We start from the raw sequence: 23,654 nt of genomic DNA on the forward strand, positions 1-23,654 counted from the left end.
TATTTTTTTTAAAGTATGGACAAAGTTGAAAAATGTTGCATAAATTCCATGAAAGTTTCAGCTCACCACACTTACTTGAATGGTCCTTAATCATAAAGCACGAATCACAGTGTTTGTTTTGGGGTTCCTATTCCAGCTGATATTAAAGCAAAATCAACAACAGGTTATTAAAATAATAAAATACACAAAGGCTTCTCACATTGAAAATATAGTGAGGAAGCACATTGTAACTTCAATGTAATCAGAACCTCAAAATGAGTAATATTTCTGTGTTTACATTTTGGACTGCAATGTTTTGAATCTTTTCCACCACCCTTTCAGAAATGTATTTCAAATCGTAAGAAAACTTGCTGCATTAAAAAAAAATCTCTTCATTTCTCCTCTGGTTCTTGTACCAATTATTTTAATTCCATGTCCTCTGTGCTGAATAGTCTTCTCCTGAATTGTGAACTTCTCTAGTTCTATCATGGCAGCTGGGGCTGAGAGAGAGATTACTGATCAGGTGACAAATGGTAGAAGCATAACTGAATCTGCAAGAAAGAAAATCAGGGGTTGACAACCTAAATATTAGGGATAAATGGTGAATATCAAGAATGCCCTGAATATTTAAGTAAATTAATGGGGGGAAAACATTTGATGAGGCCCATAGCAGGTGCAGGGATCACGATGCATTATTATCACAAGCCTGGTGACAATGATGCAGCAGCACACAAACTTCGCTTTGCCTGCATACCTCCATGATCGTAGCATGCAGTCAAAGGGCTAAACACCTTACTGAGTGGATGCATGCTCAGCAGGGGCCCAAGTTCATGCGAGACTTGCACCAATTAAAGCCAAATAAAAACAGAAAACTCAGCAGACCTGGCAGCATCTGTGGAGAGAGAAATAGAGTTATGTCTTGAGTCCAGTAAGACTTTACTTATCGGTATTTTGCTTTAATCAGTTAAAGCCAACCTTCACCTCTTAAAGGGGAGGCACATTCTGGCTGTCGCCAGAGCTGGAAATGGATGGGAAAGTTGATCTGAGCAGGAAGGAACTGGAGTGATGGAGCGGCAGGCCAGAGAGAGGACCCCTAGGTTTTCAGATGCAGCACTGGAAGTCTTTATGCAGGAGGTGGAAATGAGGAGAGAAATCATCTTTCCTAAATGAGCCAGGGGGGCCTACAGACTTACACTGCAAAGACAGTTGGAGAATATAGACACAGAGGTCAATGCTAGGTGGCCTGAGGACCTGGATATGGTAACAGAGAAAGTTCAATGACCTTACAGAAGTGGACAAGGTTAAAGAATGCACTTCAAATGCCATATTCCACCAACTACACCAGCAATCTCACACATTGCTCAATGCATCCATCATCCACCAGCAACATCTGGAATCAGGACTCATGCTTGACATTTATATGCTCCATTTCACATGCCTTAGAGGGTAGTATAGAAGTGGGGACAGCAAATAGTGGCCAGGGCGCCTGCTGGGAGCTGCAGAGGTTGGGTGGATGAGGGGTAAAGCTGCTGGGGATTTTATCCGTGGCAGGATGGATGGATCTCCTGCCCTTAGGCCCATTGAGGCGATACATGGGCAGGTGGAACTTCACCACATGGGGAGATCTGGTAGCCTCCTTGCAGGCTTGGTGGTGGGGAAGGTGGCCTCCTAATTGTTCACCCTGTGGCAGGAATACCCTGGTAGTACTGCTGGGATGGAAGAGCAACTGGTTGTCCTATTGGAGAGCAGCCCTTGGGGTGGGATACTGTCCCTTAAAGGGGCAGAAGCACTGACTGCTGGCAATTGAGGAGCATAGAATGCAGCCAGAGCTTGCATGACCAGCCAAGGCAAAATTGATCCTGACTTTCTGGCTGGTGGATGGGGCCAGCGCGCCCTGTAAAATCACAGCTGGTGAGTCACTGGGCACTAGTAGCCAGCAATCAGCTAGGGGGAAAAATAACATGGGTGCCAGCTGTCTAAAAGGTGAGGTCAGACAAATTCTGCTGCAAAAGATTCAGATGAGTACTTCAATGGGCCAGGAAAAGACTATTGGGCATGTGCAGCAAGATTCTTGGTGCATTGTCAGGCCTGGCACAGAGCCTGTTGTCTGGCTCCATCTTGGCACAGGGCATGTATAGAGCTTGCAGTGTGGAAATGGTGGCTACCAACATGAGAACACTAGCAAACCCAGCCTTAATGCAGTGTCTGGAGGCTGATATTCAGCTTCCATTGCAACACTGGCAGAAGCCACCCAACGTCTCAGTGTTGCAATAGGAGTCCAGACTCAGGTCATGACATTTCTGCTTGTTGCCAAGCAACTTTGGACAGCTGCCATCATGGCTGCAAATACTCATGCTCAAAGGGGCTTACAGGTTTTTTTTATTAATTCATGGATGTGGGCTTTGCTGGCTGGGCCAGCATTTATTGCCCATCCTGAGTTGCCCTTGAGAAGGTGGTGGTGAGCTGCACTCTTGGAACACGGCCACCCATGTGGTGTAGGTACACCCACAGTGCTGTTAGGAAGGGAGTTCCAGGATTTTGACCCAGCGACAGTGAAGGAATGGCAATATATTTCCAAGTCAGGATGGAGTGTGACTTGGAGGGGAACTTCCAGGTGGTGGTATTCCCATGTGTCTGTTGCCCTTGTCCTTCCAGATAGAAGTGGTCGTGGGTTTGGAAGGTGCTGTTTAAGAAGCTTTGGTGAATTCCTGCAGTGCATCTTGTAAGTGGTACACACTGCTGCCACTGTTCATTGGTGACGGAGGGAGTGAATGTTTGTGGATGTGGTGCCAATCAAGTGGGCTGCATTGCCCTGGATGGGGTCAAGCTTCTTGAGTGTTGTGGGAGTTGCACTCATCCAAGCAAGTGGGGGGTATTCCATCACACTCCTGACTTGTGTCTTGTTGACGGTGGGCAGGCTTTGGGGAGTCAGGAGGTGAGTTACTCATTGCAGGATTCCTTGCCTCTGACCTGCTCCTGTAGCCACAGCATTTATATGGTTAGTCCAGTTCAGTTTCTGGTTAATGATAACCCCCAGGGTGTTGATAGTGGGGGATTCAGTGATGGCAATGCCATTGAATATCAGGGGCGATGGTTAGATTCTCTCTTGTTGGAGATGGTCATTACCTGGCACTTGTATGGCGCAAATGTTACTTGCCACTTGTCAGCCCAAGCCTAGATATTGTCCAGGTCTTGCTGCATTTGGACATGGACTGCTTCAGCATCTGAGTTGTCTCGAATGGTGCTGAACATTGTGCAATCATCAGTGAACATCTCCACTTCTGCCCTTATGATGGAAGGAAGGTCGTTGATGAAACAGCTGAAGATGGTTGGACCTAGGACACCACCCTGAGGAACTCCTGCAGTGATGCCCTGGTGCTGAGATGGCTGACCTCCAACAACCACAACCATCTTCCTTTGTGCTGGATAATACTCTAAGCATTGGAGAGTTTTCCCTCTGATTCCCATTGATTCCAGTTTTTCTAGGGCTCCTTGATGCCACACTCTGTTAAATGCTTCCTTGATGTCAAGGGCAGTCACTCTCACCTCACCTCTAGAGTTCAGCTCTTTTGTCAAGTTTGAACCAAGGCTGTAATGAAGTCAGGAGCTGAGTGGCCCTGGTGGAAACCAAACTGGGCATCAGTGAGCAGATTATTGCTAAACAAGTGCCACTTGATAGTGCTGCCCTCATATGACCCCTTCCATTACTTAACTGATGATGGAGAGCAGACTGATGGGGTGATAATTGACCTGTTTGGATTTGTTCTGCTTTTTGTGTACAGGACATACCTGGGCAATTTTGTACATAGCCAGGTAGATGACAGTGTTGTAGCTGTACTGGAACAATTTGGCTAGAGGCGTGGCAAGTTCAGGAGCACAAGTCGTCAGTACTATTGCCGGAATATTGTCAGGGCCCATAGCCTTTGCATTATCCGGTGCCTTCAGCTGTTTCTTGATAGCACATGGAGTAAATCAAATTGGCTGAAGACTGCCATCTGTGATGTTTGGCACCTCCGGAGGAGGCTGAAAGGGACCATCCAGTCAGCACCTCTAGCTGAAGCTTGTAGAAAATGCCATATATTTTGCACTGATGTGCTGGGCTACCCCATCATTGAGAATGGGGATATTTGTGGAGCCTACTCCCCCAGTGAGTTAATTGTCCATCACCATTCACGACTGGATGTGGCAGGACTGCAGAGCTTAGATCAAATCTGTTCATTTGCTGCTTATGCTGTTTGGCATGCAAGTAGTCCTGTGTTATAGCTTCACCAGGTTGTCACCTCATTTTTAGGTATGCCTGGTGCTGCTCCTGGCATGCCCTCCTGCACACTTCATTGAACCAGGGTTGATCCCCTGGCTTGATAGTAATGGTAAAGTGGGGGATATGCGGGGCCACGTGCTTACAGGTTGTGTTTGCGTACAATTCTGCTGCTGCTGATGGCCCACAGTGCCTCGTGGATATCCAGTCTTAAGTTGTTAGATCTGTTCGATCACATTTAGCATGGTGGTAGTGCCATACAACACGATGGAGGGTATGCTCAATGTGAAGCCAGGACTTCATCTCCACAACAACTGTGCGATGGTCACTCCTACCAATATTGTTATGTACAGATGTATCTGTGGCAGGCAGGTTGGTGAGGATGAGGTCAAGTCCATTTTTCCCTCTTTTTGGTTCCCTCTCCACCTGCTGCAGACCCAGTCTAGCAGCTATGTTCTTTAGGACTCGGCCAGCTCAGTCAGTAGTGGTGCTACCAAGCCACTCTTGGTGATGGACATTGAAGTCCCCACCCAGAGTACACTCTGTGCCCTTGCCAACCTCAATGCTTCCTCCAAGTGGTGTTCAACATAGAGGAGCATTGATTCATCAGCTGAGGGAGGGCAGTAGGTGGCAATCAGCAGGAGGTTTTCTTGCCCATGTTTGACCTGATGCCATGAGACTTCATGGGGTCTGGAGTCGATGTTGAGGATTCCCTCCCAACTAACCCTGTCTCTACACTAGAGGCTCGAACTGTAGACTACTGAGGTAGTCACACTACTCTGCTATAGGATACTAAGATCATGTGATCTTCCATTCTACTGTTCTTCTTAAAGGTATATTACACTTCAGATTACCACAGGGTCAGTGCTGTCTGAAAGCAAAAACTTGAGAACAAGATACAGACTGGCACTTGGGAGAAAAGAAAACATCAAAATGAAGGTTCATGGTTTGAAGTTGTTGAACTCAATGTTGAGTCCAGAATGCTGTAAAGTGCGTAATCAGAAGATGATGTGCTGTTACTCCAGTTTGTATTGTGCTGCACTGGAACATTGTAATAGGCCAAGGACAGAAATGTGAACATGAAAGCAAGGAGGTGAATTGAAATATGTGACCAGAAGACTGGGGTCATGCTTGTGGACTGAGCGACAGTGTTCCACAAAGCAATCACCCAGTTTGCGTTTGGTTTCCCCAGTGGAGAGGAGACTGCATTGTGAGCAGAGAATACAGTAGACTAACTTGAAAGAGGTACAAGTAAATCGCTGCTTTACCTGGAACAAGTGTTTGGGGCCTTGTACAGTGCGAAGGGAGGAGATAAAGGGGCAGATGTTACACCTCCTGCAATTGCATGGGAAGGTGCTGTGGGGAAGGGTTAGAGGTGATAGAGGAGTGGATCAGGGTGTCACAGATGGAACAGTCCCTCTGGAATGTTGACAGGGGAGGTAAGGGGTAGATGAGTTTGTTGGTGGCATCCTCCTGGAGTTGGGGGAAATGGCGGAGGATGATCTTTTGAATACAGAGGCTGGTGGGATGGAAAGTGAGGACAAGGGGAACCCTAACGTGGTTCTGGGAGGGAGAGGAAGGGGTGAGGCAGAAGTGAAGGAAAAGGGTATGACACAATTGAGGGTGCTGTCAACCACAGTGCTGGGGTGGGGGTTGTCGGGGGGGATCCTTGGCTGAAGAAAAAGGATGACATGTCAGAAGTTGTGGAAGGTAGCATCATCAGAACAGGTGCGGCAGAGATGGAGAACCTGGGAGAATGGAATGGAGTCCTTACAGGAAGCAGACTGTGAGCAGCAATAGTTGAGGTTCCCTGTGAACCCTGCTGACCTAGTTCCCTGAAGATACTAGGTGGGTCATGTAGTAAAAAGGTCTGGCATATAAAAAGTTAATGTGGGACTGAGCACAGTACCACCACACAGTGATGTAAGAGAGCACATGACCCATACATAATGTCAGTCTATTGTTGGTCAGACTGTGTGTACCTGCATGCGTGGAGGCAGCTCCTAGCTTGTACATTTTACTGTATATTTGCGAATAGTTCTAAGAGTCAATAAAGAATTACAGTTAACCTACGGATGACTATGAAGACTTCTTCAGATCTACTGAATGGTATCCAACACCCTAAAATAGGTCAAGCCTTCTATTGACAGCCCTCCTCCTCCATCTGTAATCCTCCCTCCTGTGATCTGTGAACAGCTTCTCCTCTCTGTAGCCTCTGTTCCATCTCCCTGTGATGCTGCTGCCCAAGAGGAACTGTAACAGTAGCCCCCATGATTGGGAGTGCTGGTGAGGGGTTCCTCATGTGGTGGAATACATGCTCAGGTGGGTGTGTTTACGAGAGGGATTTTACATATCCGATGAGGCCCAAAATGGCAGGTCAGGTGCCAAATCAGTAGTGGACGCTAACTGATGCCACGATCTGCCACTCTGCACATGAATGCAGCACTTGTGCTATTGACCTTTAAAATGTGATCATCAGGGCAGACCATGCCAGAAGCTGCCAGGAGCAGGCCCTCTGCTAATCTTTTCCCTCTCACCAAAAGCACCAAAAGCATGGCGTTATGGCCACAGTATCAAATTTTGCAGCTGAAAGTATTTTATTTTTGTCCAATTGAACCATAGGGGGCTAGTTCGTGTACAGAATAAACATATCGCTATGAGATGAAAGAAAGGCCATCCAAAGCTAGATCTCCCTGATTAGAATGTGATAGAAAAAGGAGACTTTTAACAAATGTAAGGTTCATAATGCAGTAGACAACAAGCTGAATACAGAAAGCACAAATGAGATCTAAAATGGGGAATAAGACTGCAGAGAGGTCATATGAGAATAGATAAATGGCTAACATAAAAGGGAATTGAGAAGTCTTTTCTCAACATGTAAATAATTAAACAGTAGTCAAAGGAAGGGTGGGGCTGATTAGGGAAAACAATTAGAACTTCTTGTGGAGGTGAAGACATGGCTGAGGTAATAAATGAATGGTTCACATCAATCTTCACTAAAGAAGAGGATGCTTCCAATTTAGCAGTAATGGATAGGATAAATACTGTGGTTACAGGAGCAGGTCAGAGGCTAGGAATCCTGCCGTGACTTAACCCTCTTCCTGTCCACCATCTGCAAGGCAAAAGTCAGAAGTGTGATGGAATACTCTCCACTTGCACAGCTCCCACAACACTCAAGAAGCTTGATACCATACAGGGCAAAGCATCCCACTTGATTGGCACCCCAACCACAAACATTCAGCCCCTCCACCACTGACTCACAATGTCAGCAGCGTGTACCATCTACAAGATGCCCTGCAGAAACTCACCAAGGCTCCTTAGACAACACCTTCCAAACCCACAGCAACCACCATCTAAAAGGACAAGGGCAGCAGACACATGGAAACACCACCACCTGGAAGTTCCCCTCCAAGCCACTCAGCATCCCGACTTGGAATTATAGTTGGGCCAAAATCCTGGAACTCCTTTCCTAACAGCACTGTGGGTGTACCTACGGAACATAGACTGCAACAGTTCAAGAAGGCAGCTCACCACCAACTTCTCAAGGGCAATTAGGAATGGGCAATAAATGATGGCCTAGCCAGCAAAGCCCACATTCCATGAATGAACAAAAATAAGATAAAGAACATGTACTCAAAAGATTTGCAGTACTCAAAGTGGAAGTATCACCATGTACCGGTGGAATAAAACATAGATTACTGAAGGAAATTACTGAAGCTTTAGCCACAATCTTCCATATGTGGGGATGGTGCCAGAGGATGAAAGAATTGCAAATATTTCACCCCTTTTCAAAAGAGAAGAGGGGTAAAATCTGGTCATTACAAGCCAATCAGGCTAATATCTATAGTGGGGAATTTTTTAGAAACAAAAATCTGGGCCAAAATTCATTGGCACTGAAAAAGCATAGGGATAATAGATGAAACTCAACACACATTTGTTGAAGACAAATTGCCTTTGACTAACTTGATTGAATTATTTTGATGAAGTAACAGAAAGTGTTGATGAGGGTAATGCAATTGATGTGTGTAAGGACTTTCAAAAGGAGCTTGACGAAGTACTACATAATATACTGCTTAGCAAAATTAAATTCCATGGCATTAAAGGGGTGGTGGCTGCATGGGTATAAAATTGGCTAAGGGACAAAAAAGTAGTGAGCAGTTTTATTTAGACAGGGAGGGGGGCATACAGTGAAGTTCTCCAGGGGTCACTGTTAGGACCAGGGGGTCCTTTGATACATATTAATGACCAGAGGAAGGATTTTTAGGACAATGTGAGGGCGCGATCAACGGGCCCGAGAGCAGCCGGGGAACAGGCCACTGATTGCAATCGGCCCCCAACCACAATTTCCCGTTGACTGACCAATAAAAGGCCAGCCGGTGTGAAGCGTGTGCCAAAATGCTCAGCGCTGCCAGGGTGGGGGCGGGAGGAGGGCGGGCACTGACATAAGCGCGGGCGCGGGTAAGCACTGAGTGAATACTCCCTGAAGGCAGAGAGCTGCCTCAGGGAGCTGAAGACTTTAAAACCAATAAATAAAGTTTCTAAAATCATGAAAAAAGTGTCCACACAAACAATCAATCACCTGAACATACAGATGATAAAAGTGCTGTCCATAGATTTTTTTTAAATTTAAGAACAGAAATCTCATCCTGCCCTTGGATGAGGTTTCATGAAATATGCAAAGTCCACCTGGCAGATTCGATCATCCATCAACCATAAGCTTGGACAGACCATGAAAAATTTGAGACAATTACTACTTTAATGACCTTAATAGGCTTCTTAATTGTTGGCGGGCGCACTTCCAACATTTGCATGTGCCCGCCGACCGAGATATTGCGCGAGCGGGGATGACATCGGGACACTCGGCTGACGTCATCACGCGCGATTTTGCCTCTGATCAGGTCGGGCGCATGCCCGCAGGCTGACCTAAAAATTCTGCCCTGGCACTTGGGTATACATAGCATCATTTCAAAGTTTGCAGATGTCGCACAACTTGTAAATATAGTAAAAAGTGGTAACATACTTCAGGATGATGTGGACAGACTGATGAAATGTGAAAACTCATGGCAGACGAAATTTAACAGAGAGAAATACGAAGTGATATATTTGGTAGGAAGAATGAGGAGAGTTAATATAAACTAAATGGTACATTTTGAAAGGGAGCTCATGAACAGAATGCCATGGCATTGTATGTATATTAACCTTTCAAAGTAGCAGGACATATTGAGAATGCTGTTAAAAAGAATATGTGATCCTTGGCTTAATTAATAGCAGTATGGAATACAAAATCAATGAAAATATTCTAAACCAGCCCTGGTTAGGCCTTAGCTAAGTTCTTGTGCCCAATTCTTGACATCACACTTTTGAATGGAAGTCCAAGCCTTGGAAAGGGTGTAGGAGAGATTTATTAGAATGGTATCAGGGATGAAGAACTTCAGATATGTGAAGAGGCTGGTGAAGCTTCGATTGTTTCAATTAGGCCAAAGAAGATTAAGAGAGGAAATGAGATAGAGATGTTCAAAATCATGAACGGCTTTGATAGAGTAAATACGAATAAATTGTTTCTAGTGGCAGAAGGGTCAGTAACCAAAGGCAACAGATTTAAGCTGATTGGCAAAAGAACTAGAGGCAACATGAAGATTTTAAAAAAAAACAATTTGTTATGATCAGGAGTGCACTGCCTGTAAAGCTGGTAAAAGCAGATTCAATAGTAACTTAGCAGAATTGGGTAGTGAAGATTTTTTTAAAAATCAAAGCTACAAAGAGCAGGGGAATAGCATTAATTGGATAGCTCTGCCGAAGATCTGGTGCATGCACATTCAGATGAATGGCCTCCTTCTGTTTAGTATGATTATTTATTGAGTATAGGATCACAGCATGATACACAAATGAAAATAAGCTAATTTTGTTCCCATAGTTACTCTCACTTTTTTTGCTTTGACTGGGACAGTCTCATCAGTTCTCAGGGAGGTGCCTATGTTAACTGCTTTGCAGAGATGAATCATTACATGTGGGAATGGAACTGACATTTTCCTACTTAGATCTGTGCAGCTAAGTATGAAACATCAGTCAGGATCTTCAGGCTGAACTGTACCATCAGATACTCTCAGCTGCAAGAGGATGTGTGGTGAGCAGTCTCCAGGAAAGAAAAATGGAGAAAAGGAGTTTTTGAAATAAATTATCAAAATCAACAGCTTCAGCTGTATCTATTAAGGTTAACAAAATATTATTCACCACTTATTTAAATATTTAATCACTGCTGCATTGAAATAATGAATAGAAGTAAATAGAATGCCATAGCTTACACATATTACATCAAGTGTTAATTCTATCATCCATGCGATAAGATAGAGATATCAGGAAGAAAAAAAATGAAGCAGGAGAAACTCAACTTTTGGGTGCCATTTCTGCCTCAGCTCGGCCTTATCTGTGCTTTTTTCTAAACTTGCTCTCCTGGCTGGCTTCCCATCTTCCACTCTCCAAAAGCATCTACTTGCTATATCCAAACTCACACCATGTCCAATGCTTCCATCATCCCTTCTGCTCACCAACCATATTGGTTTCTGAGGTGGCAATACCTCAGTTTAAAAGTTCTCATTTCCACTTTTTATTCTGTCCATGGTCTCACCCCTTCCTACCTCAGTAACCTCCTCCAGCCCCATAACCCTTTGAGATCTCTCCTCCAATTTTGATCTCTTATGGAACCCATTTCCCCCTCTCTCCCACCTACCCTACCCGCCACCCCCCCCAACTATTTTAGTCACTCCTTCATTGGTGGCCATGCTTCCAGCTGCTTAGGCCCTAAGCCAAGGGTTTCCAAACTGTGGGTTGCAACTCCCAATCATGAGCTCCCCCTTCTCCAAGGCAGAAATAGCAACTGTGGAGAGGAGAGTGCCCAGTCTGGAGGCTCTAGTGGGACACCCCTTATCCCACTGAATCAATGATGCCAAAAAAGCAAGGGTTGGATGATGAGCCTAAAGCACCCATTAAGATCAGAAACCACTTTTAGAAGGGTGTTTAAGTGGGCCAGGGGTGACTGCGTATTGACTTGGCCCAGGCAAGTGAAACTCAGTCACTGAGTGAGGGAAAGATTGAAAGCTCATGTGGCTGAGCCAGGGGGGTGGCTTCAAGCTTTACTGTGCTCTTGGCTGCCTGTACAAGCTCCTTACCCTTGGATGGAGAAAGCTTCACAGGTAGCAGCACTAAGGCAAAAAGTGGGGAAAGGGAGAGGGGCTGGTGAATGCATGTGTGTGTGAGAGGAGAGGGAGCATGGGAAGTGGGGCTGCTGGATGATTGAATGAGTGGAGGCATTGGGAAGAGGGACTGGAGTGAGTGAGTAGGGGAAGGGAGGTTGGGAAGAGGGGCTGCTAAGTGAGTGGCTGAGGGGAGGGGGTTTTGGAAGAGAGGCTGTGCGGGAATGCAGTGAGGGAGGTTGAGATGGGGGGTGTGTGTGTCCGTGTCTGTGTGTGTGTGTGTGTGTGTGTGTATGTGTATGTGTGTGTGTGTATGTGTGTGCTGGGAGAGAGGCACTTATTACCACGTGTGTGGGGCATGGGATAGAGTAGGGCTTCACTGAGTCTTCTGTCACCAGGGAATATGAAGACCTTGGCAAAAACCTACATGAGTACATAAAATAATAATATTTTTACAAAGTACTTTAAAAGAGACTTTGATATTTACATTTTGTATTAATCTATGTTGATTTATAATACACAAACTTTAATAATTATATACTGAATGTTACTTTATTGTTGATTAATTTTTGCTGATGTCTGGGACCACTTTAATTTTTAGGTATTACAATGGAGTCACATTGGAAAATAGTTTGGGACGCACTAAGCTCTGGAATTCCTGTCTACCAAATCTCAACCTCTCCCTCTCTTCCCCTAGATGCTACTTAAAACTTTTTTCTTTGACCATGCTTCTGATCATCGGTCCTAAACACCTCTTCATGTGGCCTGTGCCCAACTAGGTTTAACATTGCTCCAGTGAAGTTTCTTCAAGCATTTGGCTGCATTAACGGCACGAAATAAATGCAAGTTGTTGGTGTTGTTGGCAGAGAGCAGCAAAGATCTAATAAATATATGTAAATTAGGGTCCTGTGCTAGGTTAAGAATCCTTCCATCAAATTGAACTTAGCAATGCTTTTGACAAGGTCCCACATGGGAGACTTATAAAGAAGGCAAATGCACATGGGAATCAGGGTAATTTGATAAGGTGGATTCAAAATTGGCTTAGTTGTAGGAGACAGAGGGTGATGACAGAAGGCTGCTGGAAGCCAGTGTCCAGTGGCGTATCACAGGGATCTATGTTGGGTCCTCTATTACTCGTCATTTATATAAATGACAAAGGTGACTATGTGGGGGGTAGAATTAGTAAGTTTGAAGATGACACAAAGATTGGCCGGGTGGTTAACAGTGAGGTTGAGTGTCTTGGGCTACAGGAAGATATAGACGGGATAGTCAAATGGGCAGATAAGTGGCAGATGAAATTTAACCCTGAAAAGTGTGAGGTGATACACTTTGGAAGGAGTAATTTGACAAGGACGTATTCAATGAACGGTATGACACTAGGAAGTTCTGAGGAACAAAGGGACTTTGGCGTTTGTGTCCATAGACCTCTGAAGGCGGAGGGGCATGTTAGTGGGGTGGTGAAAAAGGCATATGGGACACTTGCCTTTATCAATCGAGGCATAGATTACAAAAGTAGGGAGGTCATGTTGGAGTTGTACAGAACCTTGGTGAGGCCACAGCTGGAGTACTGTGTGCAGTTCGGGTCACCACATTATAGGAAGGATGTGATTGCACTGGAGGGGATGCAGAGGAGATTCACCAGGATGTTGCCTGGGATGAAACATTTAAGTTATGAAGAGAGGTTGGATAGGCTTGGGTTGTTTTCGTTGGAGCAGAGAAGACTGAGGAGTGACCTGATCGAGGTGTACAAGATTATGAGGGGCATGGACAGGGTGTATAGGGAGCAGCTGTTCCCCTTAGTTGAAGGGTCAGTCACGAGGGGACATAAGTTCAAGGTGAGGGGCAGGAGATTTAGGGGGGATGTGAGGAAAAGCTTTTTTACCCAGAGGGTGGTGACGGTCTGGAATGCACTGCCTGGAAGGGTGGTGGAGGCGGGTTGCCTCACATCCTTTAAAAAGTACCTGGATGAGCACTTGGCACGTCATAACATTCAAGGCTATGGGCCAAGTGCTGGTAAATGGGATTAGGCAGGTAGATCAGGTGTTTCTTACGTGTCGGTGCAGACTCGATGGGCCGAAGGGCCTCTTCTGTACCGTGTGATTCTGTAATCCTGTGATTCTGTGAATCCTGTATTTTTAAATTTTAAAACCTGGCCAGAAATCCGTGAGGATAATTGGTGGGAGGTAGAAGCAATATTATTTAAAAGGACGTTCGGCTGTTTTTATTAAGTCTCTGGTTAATCATATTATACTGCGAGCTTCTTTGTACTGTTGCTAGCTGCTCTAGCTGAATTGGAGAATTGTGCAGGCTTTTTTTTGGATTTCCAGGACAATCTCTGATTTGGGGTTTGGGCACAAATTTACTCTGCTAACATGGGTGTTGTGCTTGGTCTATAATTGGGACTGCACAACGAGGAGGAGGGTGAGCAGCAAATCAGAGTACATAGCCCTGAACCTGCTGGGAGAAGCTGAAGAAGGAGAGGAGGGAAGAGAAAGTCTCACACCAAGTCAAGGTACAGGAACGGAACATCTTACCTCTGTTATGATACCTGTGGGGGGAACCGCAAACCAAAATCACCAAATTTACTGAATGGCCCTCTAATGAAGAAATTACCAGCAAGATTTCACTTTTGTAGCATTTGCTTTAACACAAATCAGAACCAATGCAAATTACACATGAATTAACAGGCGAATAATACTTCAGATAAAAAGGTAAATTTAAATGCAATATTACATCTTATACAACCACAAACATTCACATCATTCCCTGCATAAATGTGGCACAACGAAGCTACACATTTTCACAATATGCTGTTCTTTATTCATGCATAATAGCTCAAGGGTCTGATCCAACAACAGCTTTCACCTTTGAATTTCACAGGTACAATTATGACCAGCAAGGCACAGTTCTACGAATCCTTTCAACCTTGGGTATGCAATCCTGATGGTGTAGCTTTCCAGAGTTCTTTTTCAACTGACCACCCAACAACACCCCTCCCTGTTCATGTTTTGGCCACTTGTGGGAAAGCACCAAATTCTTTAGCATCTCTGCACTATTCACACAGCTTTCCAGGTTTTAGACCATTTTCAGCCAGCATGCATCGTATCTCCAAGAGCTCCTATCTCCTTTTCTGCCATACAGAAAAGCTGACCTCTTCCTGAGAGTGATTTACTTCTTCTATTCGCAATAATTCTCTGTATTCCTCTTTCTGTCTCTGTCTGCTTCCTCTCTCTGTCTGCATCTGTGAACTGATGGCTTTCATTCTCCAGCTCCTCGGTTTGTAGTTGTCCTTTGAGTCTGCAGTTCTTTTTTGTATCTGCTAGCCACATGGCTTCTTTTTTAACTTCCCCTTGGAATTGCTTCCAGATTAAGAGCTGCCACACCACGTGGGCCATTATTCCTTATTCTGCAAGAAAATTACATCTGATCCCTTTACAATTGATGTAGACTGTGATCAAGTTATGTCATCGGTCCAACAATTGCAGCTGACCAGCATAGACATTGAACTGCCTGAATTGTTGAAATGGAGATTAATATGGCCCTTAAGAACAATGCATTCAAGGCTGCTGCATCTGACGTTAGCAATGTCCATCAATTTGTGGTGCATCAAACAATTGACAATGCACAGAGATAAAAGCAAAAAGCCAAAAGCTACTGCGGATGCTGGAAATCCAAAACAAAAACAGAACCACCCGGAAAAACTCAGCAGGTCTGGCAGCATCGGCGGAGAAGAAAACAGTTGACGTTTCGAGTCCTCATGACCCTTCGGCAGAACTGAAGTATAGTTAGGAACAGAGCAGTACTTCTTCAGGGAGGGCATTTCTTGAAGAGAGGTGGCAGTCAATTAAACACAGAGATAAAAACAAAAAGCCAAAAGCTACTGCGGTAATGCACTCCTTGCTCAGCAAAATATTTTTTAAATTATTTTTCAGGATGTGGGCATTGCTAGCTAGGCCTATGTTTATTGCCAATCTCTAATTGCCATTGAGAAGGTGATGGTGAGCCGCCTTCTTGAACCGCTGTAGTCCATGTGGTGTAAATACATCCACAGTGCTGTTAAGAAGGGAGTTCCTGGATTTTGGTCTAGCAACAATGAAGGAACAGCAACATAGTTCCAAGTCAGGGGGGTGTGTAACTTGGAAGAGAACTTGCAGGTGGTGGTGTTCCCATGCATCTGCTGCCCTTGTCCTTCTAGGTGGTAGTGGTTGTGTTTTTGGAAGGTGCTGTCAAAGGAACCTTGGTGAGTTGCCACCTAAAATGCATCTTGTATAAGGTACACACCGCTGCCACTGTGTGTTGGTGTTGGAGGAAGTGGATGAGGTGCCAATCAAGCAGGCTGGATGGTGTCCTGGATGGTATCAAGCTTCTTGAGTGTTGTTGGAGCTGCATTGATCCAGGTAACTGGAGAGTATTCCATCATACTCCTGACTTGTGACTTGTAGGTGGACAGGCAATGAAAAGTCAGGAGGTGAGTTACTTGTTACAGAATTCCCAGCCTCTGACCTGTTCTTCTGGCCACGGTACTTATGTGGCTGGTCCAGTTCAGTTTCTGGTCAATGATAACTTTGATAGTGGGGGACTCAGCAGTGGTAATACTATTGAATGTCAAGGAGAGATGGTTAAATTATCTCATTCTGGAGATGGTCATTGCCCAGTACTTGTGTGCCACGATACGTTACTTGCCACTTATCAGCATAAGCTTTGATGTTGTCCAGATCTTGCTACATACGGACTCGGGCTATTTCTGAATCTGAGGAGTCATGAATGGTGCTGAACATTGTGCAATCATCAGTGAACATCCCTACTTCTGTCCTTACGATGGAGGGAAGGTCATTGATGAAGTAGCTGAAGATGGTTGGGCCTAGAGCTGTACCCTGAGGAACTCCTGCAGTGAGCTCCTGTGAATGAGGTGATTGACCTCCAGCAGCCACAACCATCTTCCTTTGTGCTAGGTATGACTCCAGTCAGCGGAGAGTATCCCCACTGATTCCCATTGACATCAGTTTTACTAGGGCTCCTTGATGCCACGGTCAAATGCTACCTTGATGTCAAAGACAATCACTCTCAACTCACTCTTGAGTTAAGCTCTTTTGTACATGTTTGGGCTAAGGCTATCATGAGGTCAGGGGCTGCATGGCCCTGGCGGCACCCAAACTGAGCATCAGTGAATAGGTTATTGCTGAGTATGTGCCGCTTGATAGCGCTGTCAACAACACTTTCCATCACTTTGCTGATGATCGAGAGTAGACTGGGGTGGCAATTGTTCAGAAAAGGATTTGTCCTGCTTTTGTTGGACAGGACGTACCTGGGCAATTTTCCACATTGTCGGATAGATGCCGATGTGGGACAGCTTGGCTAGGGGGGCAGCTAATTCTGAAGCACAAGTCTTTAGTGCTACATCAGAATGTTGTCAGGTCCCATGGCCTTTGCAGTACTCAGTGCCTTTAGTTGTTCCTTCATATCACGTGAGGTGAATCGAATTGGCTGAAGACTTATATTTGTGATGCCTGTGACTTTAGGAGGAGGCCGAGATGGATCATCTGCTTGGCATTTCTGGCTGAAGATGGTTGCAAATGCTTCAGCCTTGTCTTTTGCACTGACGTGCTGTGTTTCCCTATTATTGAGGATGGGGATATTTGTGAAACCTCCTCCTGTGTTGGCTCAGAACTGGATCTGGTAGGAGTACAGAGCTTTGATCTGATCCATTGTTGTGGGGTCACTTAACTCTGTCTAGCACATGCTTCTTTCACTGTTTGCCATTCAAATAGTCCTGTGCTGTAGCTTCACCAGGTTAACACTTCATTTTTAGGTATGGTCCTGACATACTCCCCTGCACTCTTCATTGAACCAGAATTGGTTCCCTGGCTTGATGGTCATGGTAGAGTGAAGGATATGCTAGACTATGAGGCTACAGATTGTGGTTGAAAACAGTTTTGCTGCTGCTAATGACCCACAGATCTTCATGGATGCCTAGTTTTGAGTTGCTAGATAGTTTGAAATCTATCCCATTTATCATCATAAGGGTAACACACAACACGATGGAGGGTATCCTTAGTGTGAAGATGGGACTTTATTTCCACCAGTACTGTGCAGTGCTCACTTCTACCAATACGGCCATGGATAGATACATCTGTGACAGGTAGGTTTGTAAGAACAGGATCAAGTTGTTTTTTTCCTCATGGTGATTCTCTCGCCATCTGCCACAGGCCAGTCTGGCAGCTATTTCCTTCAGGACTCAGACAGTGCTGGTGCTACTGGGCCACTCTTGGTGATGGACATTGAAGACCTGCACCCAGAGTACTTTCTGTGCCCTAGCCGCTCTCAGTGCTTCTTCCAAGTGGGATTCAACATGGAGGGGTACTGTTTCATCAGCTAAGAGGTGGGGTGGTAAATAGGGCATGGGTGGTAGGTGGTAATCAGCAGGTTTCCTTGCCCATGTTTGACTTGATGCCATGAGACTTCACTGGGTCAAGGATAAATGTTGTGGACTCCTAGGACAGCTCCCACCTGACTGTACACCATTGTGCTACCATCTCTGGTGGGTCTGTTTTGCTGATAGGACAGGACATACCCAGGAATGGTGATTGAGGAATCTGGGATATTGCATCTACTGTATAATTCCGTGAGTATGGCTATGTCAGGCTATTGTTTGACTAGTCTTGGGTCAGCTCTCCCAATTTTTACACAAGCACCCAGGTGTTAGTAAGGAGGACATTGCAGGGTTGGGTATGCCATTGTTGTTTTCGGTGCCTAGGTCAATGCCAGATGGCCCATTCAGTTTAATTCCTTTTTGACTTTGAAGCAGTTTTGCCCAACTAAGTGGCTTCGTAGGTTATTTCATAGACTAGTTAAGAGTCAACCACTTTGCTGTGGGTCTGGAGTCACACATAGGCCAAACCAGGTAAGAAAAACAGATTTCCTTCCCTAAAGGGCATTAGTGAACCAGATGGGTTTTTATGACAATTGGCCGTAGTTTCATGGTCACCATTACTTGGATTAGCTTTTAATTCCATATTTATTAATTAATCAAATTTAAATTCACCAAGAAGCAACAGTGGGATTTGAACTCATTTCCCTAGGATATTCGCCTGGGTTTCTAAAACTAAAACAGAAAATGCATTTTCTGTTTTTGTTTCAGATTTCCAGCATCTGCAGTATTTTGCTTTTGTGTTAGCCACGGCTTATGGATTAATAGTGTACTGACATTGCCACTATGCCACTGCAATTGAAGCAGAAAAGCAGGAAGAGCTCTGGGCTTCACCAGGGATAGAAGGCGTCCCCCAGGTGCAGAGCATAACTGACAGCACCCACTGCATATCAATAACCCAAAGGACGTAACAATAAGAAGAGTTTCCACTCACTCAATATTAATCTGATGTGGGACGACTGGTAAAGCATCATGCTGGCCTGTGCCTTGTTTCCAGGCAGTTGTTAGGGTGACTATCTTGTATCAGTCCTCAATCCAGACCCTTTCCATTCAAACCATTAGGTCTTAGGCTGGCTGCTTGGGGAAAATGGTTTATTCCCAACGCAACTGGACCATGGCATCGGTCAGGAATCTGACCATAGAGAAGGAAGCACAGTATAATCAGGGCCGTGCTTCTCCCAGAGCTCTGACCGACCAAACAATTGGTGTCTTGATAACATGGTTCCTGGATACGTTTGGAGGAACCCTGCAATAGCCTCACGAATATTCAGATTCATTCTCATTTGAGGAAACTCTTGAAGCCACCAGGAGGGGAGCGAGAGGAGGTGCAGGAGTAGCAAGATGTCAAGGAAAAGCAAAGACCATCAATTCTATCAGCTGCCAGAGCTTTACAATGAAAAAATCATCATAGGATGTTTTGGTTAAGTTTGGTTCCAATGGACCACAGTCCTTCCTACCATCAGACAGAAACCCTCCAGATGAGTGGCCTCAACTTAAACACATGAATGGGTGTTGAAATCATTTCCCTAGACATGATCAAAGAAACAAATTTCAAAACTAAAGTCACGCTTGTGAAAACCCCTAATGCCCGTCTTAAAGTGATTGTTTGATGTGGTACTCTGAGCTGTTGCTATCCCAGCAGTTAAACATGGAAGATGAAAGGCTGCTGCTCATTTATTGAGGGTGTATCAGATGGCCAGGGTGGGGCTTCAAGTAGGCCCTGGCCTTAGAGTGTCAGCTGCAGGCTTGCTCTATATGTTACATGACTCACTGCGCTGCTTCCATGTCCTTCAGGATGACATCCTCCAGCCATATCAGGTAGGATGCTCCTGATGCGCCCCCTACCCGCCAATACATGTGTAGCCTATTCCAAGGGAGATGGGAATTGTACAGATGATGGGCCTCCTTTGGACTTCATGTGCTCAAGTAAAATAAATTTATTGATGTGTGTCCTGCTGAAAGGTCGTAAAGATCTGCACGCTGGGGTAGAATAGTGGAGGCGGCTCATAAAGGACTGCAAAGGCGGAATTGTCCCAGGTTTGCACTAAATGCGGTAGTGTGCCTGAAAAAAGACATTTTACCCGCCAGCCTCAATGGTAGGTTTTCGCGCCGTATAGTCCCCTTCCCTCCTCATAAATTATGTAGTCATGGGAAACATGCCAGATCACTGGCAGGTGGCCTCTGATTGGTCTGCCATGCCATTACCTCGCTGACTCTGCACGCCAGGGGCCATATTGAAAATGCAGCCACACGCACACTTCTCAATGCTTGCGGCCCAGGACGGATCTGGTGCAGACATGACCCAAAAAGTCGGGACGATTGAAGCCCCCCGATTCAGTGACCCATCTCTGGGATGCCTTCTGGATGCCATGGGTGCCCACCATGAAGTCCTCTACCCGCTCTGGCTGCATGAGGCCCACCAGTCTCACCACTCTGGCTTGGGAAGCAGTGGCAGAGGTGGTCAGTGCCAATGCTTCACACAAGAGGTCGGCAATCCAGTGCAAAAAACGGATGAATGATCTCATCCATGCTGCCAGAGTACGTCAACCATCTCATCAATCTCAACTCACCCCACTCACAAGCCCATTATACATCCACTAGCAACTCGCTCACTGCCAGCTCAAGGGACATCACCACTCCCTCTCTCTCACACACCCTCACATCTCCATCTGGCTTCATATCCTCAGGAGACTGCCTCTTCATCCTGTCAATGGCTACACTCAGCACACAGGCACGCCAGGCATCCTTCTCATTTGGACTGCCATGCACCTTGCTCACACTCTCCCCATCTGTCTTTATGCAGGACAAGATTGCACACAATCACCGGGAGATGTCCCAGACTGGGGGTGGAGTGCCAGACATCAAGGTCCTTACTCTATTCCAAAGTCATGGCCAGTCTGGAGCTGGCCAGAGAGGACATCAGCCTTTCCTGTGGCGACATTGAGGTCGGTGGCGAACACCCATGTGAGGATCCTGCACCACATCATCCCTCTCTCAACGCTGCTCTGAGTCCACTGTTCTGTATTCAATGTGGCTGCCAAGCACAAATAATCTCCACTTTCTCTCCTAGTTACAACTGAAATGTTGCCCTCAGGCAACCTCAAGAGCACCTCGGCTGAGGAACCTGAGGGCAGTCCGGGTTTAAAATAAGTTGGCAGGGGAATGGGATCCTGAGAGGAGGCTCAGCAGGGGGAGATGCACAGCTAAAATTATAAGAGAGAGCAAATGAGCCTGGAAGGCATAGAAATTATCGGCCAGTTAAGGCACAAGGAAGCTTGGCAAGGTTGGATGGTATTTATTTTAATGCAAGGAGTCTGATGAATAAGGCAGATGAGCTGAGGGCACAAATTAACACATGGAATTATGATGTCATTGCTGTCACAGAGACATGGTTGAGAGAGGGGCAGGATTGGCAGCTCAATATTCCAGGGTATAGGGTCTTCAGGCGAGACAGGGAAGGAGGTAAAAGAGGAGGGGGTATCGCAATATTGATCAAGGAATCAATTACAGCAGCAAGGAGGGACGACCATCTTAGAAGGCTCCTCAAATGAAGCCATATGGGTAGAACTTAAAAACAAAAAAGGAGCAATCACTTTGCTGGGAGTGTACTATAGGCCCCCAAACAGTCAGAGAGAAATAGAAGAACAGACATGTAGGCAAATCTCAGAGGTGTAAAAATACTAGGGTAGTAATAGTGGGGGACTTCAAGTTCCCCAGCATTAACTGGGTTAGTCATAGTGTGATAGGTTTAGAGGGAGTAGAATTCTTAAAATGCATCCAGGAGAGCTTTTTAAGCCAGTACGTAGAAGGTCCTACAAGAGAGGGGGCGGTCCTGGACTTAATTTTAGGGAATGAAGCTGGGCAAGTGGTAGAGGTATCAATGGGGGAGCATTTTGCTGATAGTGATCGTAACTCCGTTAGATTCAAGGTTGTTATGGAAAAGGACAAGGATGGGCCAGAAATCAGAGTTCTAAATTGGGGGAAGGCCGCTTTTAATAAGATCAGATATGATTTGGCCAGAGTGGACTGGGAGCAGCTACTTTTAGGTAAATCTGCATCAGAGCAGTGGTACTCATTCAAGAAGGAAATAGGGAGAGTACAGGGCCAACATATTCCCATAAAGACAAAGGGTGGGACCAACAAATCCAGGGAGCCCTGAATGTCGAGGGATATACAAGATTGGATAAAGAGAGAAAGGGAGGCATATGGCAGATACCAAGGATTCAATACAGCGGAAGCTCTAGAGGAGTATAGAATGTAGAGTGGGGGACTTAAAAAGGAAATTAGGAAAGCAAAAAGGGGGCATGAAAAAGTATTGGCTGGAATAATAAAGGAAAATCCAAAGTTATTTTACAAGTACATTAAGAGTAAGAGGATAACTAGGGAAAGAGGAGGGCCCATTTACGACCATAGTGGTAATTTGTGTGTGGAGCTGGAAGACATGGGTAGGATTCTAAATGAATACCTTATGTCGGTGTTCACAAGTGGGAGGGACGACGTGGGTATGGAAATCAGGCAGGAGGACTGTGGTATAATTAAAGAAATTAGCATAGAAAGGGAGGAGACCCGAAACGTCAGCTCTTTTCTTCTCCACCGATGCTGCCAGACCTGCTGAGTTTTTCCAGGTAATTCTGTTTTTGTTTTGAAGTTCTAAGTGGCCTGAATGAAATGTCACCCAGGCTGTTGAGTGAGGCAAGGGAGGAGATAGCAGGGGCACTGGCAATAATTTTCAATACCTCTCTGGCCACAGGAGAGGTGCCAGAGGACTGGAGGACAGCCAATGTGGTACCGTTATTTAAGAAGGGAGGAAGAGATAAACCAGGGAACAGTCCAGTCTAACCTCAGTGGTGGGGAAACTATCTGTAGCAATTCTGAGGAACAGAATTAACCTACACTCGGAGAGGCAGGGATTAATCAAGGACAGTCAGCATGGTTTTGTTAAGGGGAGGCCATGTCTGACCAATTTGACTGAATTTTTCGAAGAGGTGACCAGGTGCGTAGATGAGGGCAATGCACTTGACATAGTCTACTTGGACTTCAGCAAGGTTTTTGATAAGGTACCGCATGGGAGACTGATAACGAAGGTTAAGAGCCCATGGGATCCAAGGCAATTTGGCAAATTGGATCCAGAATTGGCTGAGTGGCAGGAAGCAGAGGATGATGGTCGAGGGGTGTTTTTGTGACTGGATGCCTGTGTCCAGTGGGGTTCCACAGAGATCGGTGTTGGGTCCCTTGCTGTTTGAGGTATATATAAACGATTTAGACTTGAATGTTGGAGGGTTGATCAGTAAGTTCGCAGATGACACGACAATTGGTGGGGTGGTAAATAGTGAGGAGGAGAGCCTTAGATTAAACAAGGACATAGACGGACTGGTCAGATGGGCTGATCAGTGGCAAATGGAATTTAATTCGGGTAAGTGTGAGGTGATGCACTTGGGCAGGACAAACAAGGCACGGGAATACACGATGAATGGTAGGACCCTGGGAAGTACTGAGGATCAGAGGGACCTTGGTGTGCATGCCCACCGGTCCCTTGAGGTAGCAGGACAGGTAGATAAGGTGGTTAAGAAGGCATAGGGGATACTTGTCTTTATTTGCCAAGGCATTGAATATAAGAGCAGGGAGATTATGTTGGAACTGTGTAAAATGCTGGTTAGGCCACAGCTAGAGTATTGCATGCAGTTCTGGAATCTGCATTATAGGAAGGATGTGATTGCACTGGATAGTGTGCAGAGGAGATTTACCAGGGTGTTGTCTGGGCTGGAGAGTTTTAGTTATGAGGAGAGATTGGATAGACTGG

Source organism: Cetorhinus maximus, chromosome 11, assembly GCF_964194155.1.
Source record: "Cetorhinus maximus chromosome 11, sCetMax3.hap1.1, whole genome shotgun sequence".
In the NCBI taxonomy this organism is placed as follows: Eukaryota; Metazoa; Chordata; class Chondrichthyes; order Lamniformes; family Cetorhinidae; genus Cetorhinus; species Cetorhinus maximus.